Source organism: Budorcas taxicolor, chromosome 22, assembly GCF_023091745.1.
Source record: "Budorcas taxicolor isolate Tak-1 chromosome 22, Takin1.1, whole genome shotgun sequence".
Lineage (NCBI taxonomy): Eukaryota > Metazoa > Chordata > Mammalia > Artiodactyla > Bovidae > Budorcas > Budorcas taxicolor.
In genome coordinates, this window is record NC_068931.1 from 3,447,025 (window position 1) to 3,453,939 (window position 6,915).

Here is a 6,915-nt window from a genome sequence, read left to right on the forward strand (position 1 = left end):
TGATCCATCATTATTCAGCAATTTCATATCCCAGGGACAACATGGGTTAAAAGCAGACTCACTTTCAAAGACTAAATTTAGTTTATCCATGAATATTTTACTTCTACAAACTTAGTTTGTTTAAGCTATGAGTCTACAAGCACACCTCAGAGATACAATGGGTTCAGTTCCAGACCATGGCAATAAAGGGTGGCACATGGATTTTTTTGGTTCCCCAGTGCACATAAAAGTTATGTTTACACTATACTATAGTCTAGATACACTATAAACTGGTGTCTCAGTGGTAAAGAATCCGCCTGAGAGAGTGGTAAAAAAATCCCACAAGAGACAGGAGTTTGATCGCTAGGTCAGAAAGATTCCTTGGAGAAGGAAATGGCAACCCACTCCAGTATCTTGCCTGGAGAATCCCATGGATGCAGGAGTGCGGTGGGCTACAGTCCTTGGAGTCGCAAAAGAGTCAGACATGGCTGAGCACACACACAGCACAGCATGTGAGGAAAATGCCACTTAATATCTCTTCCTATTTAACAGGCAGCCTTCTTTTACCACCATATAGGTAACTGAAATTTCTATGGATGTCTATACTACATTCCAAGGAAGTTGTTTTTTATTAGCTTGAAAAAACAGTCTTAGGACGCAGTATGATCTATCTCCAAAACCTTTTATTCCCAAATGTTTGTGAGCACTAAGTGTTCTTAGTTTACGAAGCAAAAGGTCAAGTAGCAAATTAGCATTAAAACAAAATGCTGAATGCCTATCAAAACGGGGTGATTTCATTTCTTATGCAAATACACAGAAAAAAAACAAAGTCCACCTGAGGAAACAGCTGTCAGAACATCTTGTCAGCAGGTCCATTAAAGTTTTTTTAAAGCACACACAGGTATCTATACACAGTTTAAAACAAGATTAACAGCTTTTACTCACGAACATAATGATACCTGGAAAAGAGATGTACTTTCCAGAATTTTACCTTCAACTCACTCTTGCTTAATCGTGAGTCACTTTTTGGACAGCTCAGCAGTAAAGAATTTCCCTGTAATGCAGGAGACTCAGGAGACTCAGTTTTGATCCCTGGGTCAGGAAGATCCTCTGGAAGAGGAAATGGCAACCCACTCCAGTACTCTTGCCTGGAGAATCCCATGGACAGAGGAGCCCGGAAGGCTATAGTTCACGGAGTCACAAAAAGTCGGACACAATCAGACCAGACTTTTTGAGCATCCGTAACATCAACTCTCTTTCATCCTTCGTTTGCTCAGGGTAAGTCACGTCCATCTGAAAACTAAACCTTTGTCTATTCTCAATAATGGAACGCTATTTTGGTGTGATTTCTTTATTCCTTAGATTGTCCTGAAGACATCGGGATAGCACACTTCATGTGGTTTTGCTGTTGTTTTAATTCTTTCCTTCCTGGATTTGAAAGAAAGGTTTTACCTTTCTACAAATTCCCACCATCATCTCTTTTGTCAAGGAATGACCATAAATATCACCTTGGATTCATCGAGAGCATCTAACCTCCTCATCAGCTGCTAAGTACCTGGCAATACTGTTAAGTTTACTTAAAAAAAAAAAAAAATAGCCTTTAAGATGTACTGTTTCATTTTGTCAGCTGGGTTGGGGAGTGCGGAGGCAGAAGGGAAACCAAACTTAGGCTTCTGAAGTTCATGTAGAAGGAAAGCAAAAGCAGAATTCATCCACTCTCCTCTGATTTGTGTTAGTTTGCTCACATGTCTGTGCGCCCCTGTGTTCGCAGCAGCACTGTTGACGATAGCCCAGCCATGGGAACAACGTAAACGTTCCTGACGGATGGATGGATAATGATGTAGCGCATAGACACAGTGCAATACTGCTCAGTCATTAGAAAGAGCAACATAACTCCACTTGCAGCAATGTGGCTGCGGCCAGGGATTGCCGTATGAAGTGCAGCAAGTCAGGGAAAGGCAAATGCCATATGACACCATGAACACGTGAAATCCAAAATATGACACAATCTATGAAGCAGAAGCAGAAGCACGGACATGGAGAGCAGCCTGGCAGTTGCCAAGGGGAGGGTTTGTGGGGTGGATAAAATGGGAGGTTGGGGTTAGCAGATATAAACTTGTGTATATAGAATGGACAAATAACAAAGTTGGGCTTCCCTGGTGGATTAGACGGTAAAGCGTCTGCCTGCAATGCGGGAGACCCGGGTTCGGTTCCTGGGTTGGGAGGATCCCCTGGAGAAGGAAATGGCAATCCACTCCAGCACTCTTGCCTGGAAAATCCCATGGACGGAGGAGCCTGATAGGCTACAGTCCATGGGTCGCAAAGAGTTGAACACGACTGAGTGATTTCACTTCACTTCACTTCACTGTAAAACACAGAGAACTGTATTCAATATCCTATGATAAACCATAATGGAAACAAATATATTAAAAAAGAATGTGCATATGTAAATATCTGAATCAATTTGCTGTACATCAGTAATCAAAACAACACTGAAATCAACTATCCTTCAATTTAAGAAAAGAAGAAACAGAGGGGAAAAAAGATATTTATCCATAAATTCCCTTTATAATTACATGTCAAATGTGAAACACATTCCCATAGGATTTGTTTATCTAATTCATTATGTGACCCTCAGAAAACCAGTATAATTCTTGAGCTTTCTCTGGAAAATGTATGGGTGACATGTAAAGACCATGTCAATCAACATATGAATTTTTTATACGCACAAACTTCCACCTTTTTCCCTTTTTCTTCCATTTAGATGAGGATCTTTATGGTTACATAAATCTATTTTATAGGCGTGTTTGTTCCAACACTTAACTACCTCTGAAGAACTCATCGCTTTTGGATTTACTTTTTTAGACTTTCTTTCCAGACAAATGCCATTATTTACTGAGTGACTGGGACAGCAAATCATGAAAGTTGCTCGATACTGTTACCTGTAGTCCTTTACGAATCAGTGCCCCATAAGCCACTGTCAATATTTGCATAAACACTTCCCAAGGTTTTACAGTGGCCTCAGACCCAGAAGGTGACAGCTACAAAGGCTTCAGCTCTTGTCAAAAGACCACCTTGAATATAATAAAAGGATTGTTTATCAGTTCAGAAAGGACAGTGGATTATTGCAAAGACGCAGGCACAGAAAAAAGTCAAAGGAGTATCAAATTGCAATTTTCTAAACCATTTCTTGGAACTAGGGCTAGGGAGAATTATTTAAAGGGAGAAAAAGTGCAGAGCAAATGATTTGCAACAGGAAAGATCATTGTTATGAGGCTTGTCAATGGAAAAGTTTACGTTGATTTCCACGTTTGTTCTTGGTAACTTGTAAAACACACGCTCATAAGTTTGTAAGTTATTGTTCAGGTTTGGTACTGAGAGCCTCATCCTAACTATACACTGATAGACCTAGAATCTAAAATTAAGAGTTTGAGAAAGTGCATCAGCTTTGTCATCATCAAGGATACAAATAATTCACAAGATGAAAAGCTCAGCTTAAGAAAACAGTTGCCAAAAATGGTGTTGGCAATCATAGACTGCATTGTATGTCTTAGGTGATAAAACTTTTCTGTGACAACTGAATGAACGGATACCTAAATGATGTTAGAAGTATCAAAGCTATTTTTTAATTTTAATATTTTCATTTTCTCTGACAACAGACATTCTTTCAGATTCAGTTTTTTAGAAAATTATCACCAGTAAAGTAACTCTTTTCCGTTGCTTGGATTCACGTGCACCTAGACCCATGAGTATGTCTGTTTGAAGCCATCTATTTAAACGATCATATGTTTCTGGTGTAGAGGAGTCTGATACAGAACTTTTTATGTTTCTAAGTGGATCTAAAGTTTGCTCATTTAACGTAGAGTGGTTCTATAAGTCAGTGCGAACAATCGATACTCACTTTGAAGTCACCTAAATCTAGAAATCGTTTTTGTGCCATGAACACTGATTCTGAATTGTTTCTCTTGCTAACATCACAGTTTTGTGCAAGGGACTAAAAACAGCTTTTACTGGATAAATGGATCTGTTTCTAAAGGTTATCATAACAAAACAGGGTGGGCTACGTGCATCCTCCCATGCAGACTCCTTGTGAAAGTTACTGGTGTAATCCTGTCCACAAAACAAGTCTTTGCATTTGGAACCAGGGCAGCCCCGTTCCACCATCTTCACCTTCCTCGTCACCCCCAATTCTTCTTTCTTCTGCTTTCTTCCACACCCCGGGGTCTCCCTGAAGTGTACCCCACCCACGGGGCCCCTCTGATGCTGGCTCCTTCTCCACCAGGCTCCACTCTGCCTGACTCCCCGCTGGGCGGGGGCCCCAGAGGGTCTAAAGCCAAGGCTGGACCGGAGGTAAAGCCCCAGGAGGGGAGCCCCCAGGAGAGAAGGGTCAGGTGTCACGGACATTGTGAGGGTCAGACCTCGGGGGAGAGGGTGGGGCAGGACGTCAGAGTAAAGGAGGAAGGCACAGCTCAGAGCAGGATGAGGGCTGCTTGGAGGGTCCCAGAAAGGCAGTCCAGCGCCCGGAGCCAGCCTGGAGGAGGGCACAGCTGGGCCTGAGGCTGAGGGGGCGGGCAGATGCTGGCTGCTTGGGAAAATTGGGAGTTCGTGGAATTTTTTTTTTTAACCCATCTAAAAAGCTAATTAGAAAGTCAATAGTTATCAATCAGGGTGTGTAAACAGATTGCTAAACAGCCTTGCTCTCTGCTTCCTGAGTGCTGCATAACTGACTTCTGCTCCAACTTGACATTCCTTCCCTTCCTTTTGAAATGTAGCGTATATCTATTTAAAACAATATTAGTCTTGGCATTGTTTCGCTCTTGTGTACACTCCTGTCAAATCTGTGAGAGTGCGAGAGAGTCTTTGGCTCCGGCTGCAGCTGATTTATGTGACAAAAATCCGTATCTGCCAATGTTTGCCAAAGGAGCGCTACAAGCTGGAATCATTTCATGCGATTTATAAACACATTTAAATGAAAAGAAAATGTTTTATTTGTATTTGGCATCGTGAATGTATTTGTGTCTGAATATAGAAGACAGGAAGTAACCTACTCTTGGGAATAGCACTCAGAAAGTATGCATGGGACTCTTTCTTCTTTCCAGGGTTATCAAAGGAAGAACTTTTTTTTCTTTTTTTGGTATCAAAGTTCTGATCTTGTATTGCATGCCAAAATTATAATAAACATCTATTAAAATGTAGGTTTTCAAAATGCATAGTAATTATAATTTATATAAGTAACAAAAATATGTAATAATTTTTATTTATGTATTGTATACATTTTACATGTAATAATATAACAAATAAGTTTCAAGTAAATACACAGCTATCATATCCATGAGCCCTGTGGAATTTTGAAAAATCTTCAAAGGCTCAACTCTTCCCATCAACTTAAATTTCTTCTGCCTTTGCTGTATCAGCAATTCTGAGTTTCACTTGCTGCCTGGTGTCCCTTGGAGCCCACAAAAAGTCAGATCCTCTATCAGGCATTTCAAAATCTAACCCAAATTTTGGTGTACATAGCCAGTATGGTTTAAATATGAGAAAATCTGTTTTCAAACATTCGCTATTCAAAACAGTTGGGTTCTTAATAGGCTATCCATATTTGTATGTGTTGATCAAATGTCATTGAAATTTAATGTGACTCATGCAAATAAAAGGGTATCTTTTTTTTCCCTGTGATTTCCCTAGCATTTTGATTATCAGCATTATTATGAGACTATTTTGTACCATTAATCCTGTGTATGGCTGGAACTGTATTCTGGAAATGTATTTGTTGGCAACTGTTTCATTATCTTATGTGTATATTCTTCATATTTAAATTTATGTGTTCTGGGTCCCTTCCCAGAACTAGTTAGATTGCTTAGAGGGGACAAAGGAAGGAAAATTTTGTAATGTAATTCTGAGGTCCAGGAAGCTAACGATGTGTTCCATCCTTAGACGTGCTAAAACACAGTGTCCAAACCTTCCAAGATGCTTCCAGTGAATCCATAGTGTAGAATGAAAGTAACTGAAGAGGCTTTTTTTTTTCTTCATGCATCATACAGGTTTGAGTTTATTCAAAATACAGTGTCAAACTAGCAAGTTCAATATCCCTGTATCTTTCTCACTTTACCCAGGTGTTGGTCACACAATGACAATATTCACATTTAACATAATCACCATTCAGGCTTTGGGTATATTAGCAAACAATAGTTTATGGCTTGATTGCAACACAGCTGACTTGTCTGTTTTGAAGGAAGTGATTGTTCTAGTTTCTAGGTGATACTCAGAAAGGTTAGGTGATTTCTGAGATGTACAGTTACCAAGGGAAAGACCAACCCCCCAGAGTGGTATTTCGCAACCTGGCAGCTCAGAGGGACCATATCAGATGCTTTTAGAATAAACACTGATGTCTGGGCCCCACCTCAGGCCAGTTCCATCAGCATCTTCAAGGGTAGGGCTCAAGCACCTTCAGTGTTTCAAAGTTTTCTTCATGAGTAAACGTGCTTCCAGGGTTGAGAAGGCTGCTCTGGCAGATGGAAATTCTCAGGGTAATTCACCACTTTCACGAGAGTTACTATTTTTGTTGCTGTTCAATCACTAATTTGTACTGCAGCATGCCAGGCTTCCCTGTCCTTCACTGTCTCCCAGAGTTTGCTCAAATTCATGTCCACTTAGTCAGTGACACCATCCAACCATCACATCCTCTGTCACCCCCTTTTCCTCCTGCCCTCAATCTTTCCCAGCATCAGGGTGTTTTCCAATGAGTCGGCGGCTCTTAGTATCAGGTGGCCAGAGTATTGAAGCTTCAACTTCAGCATCAGTCCTTCCAGTGAGTACCCAGGGTTGATTTCTGGCTCATTTAATCCAGGGGGATTAAACGAAGTAATGCATGTAAAGCACTCACAGGCCTCTGGTACTCAGTTCAGACTCTAGAAGGAAAACTATCCTCACCATTAC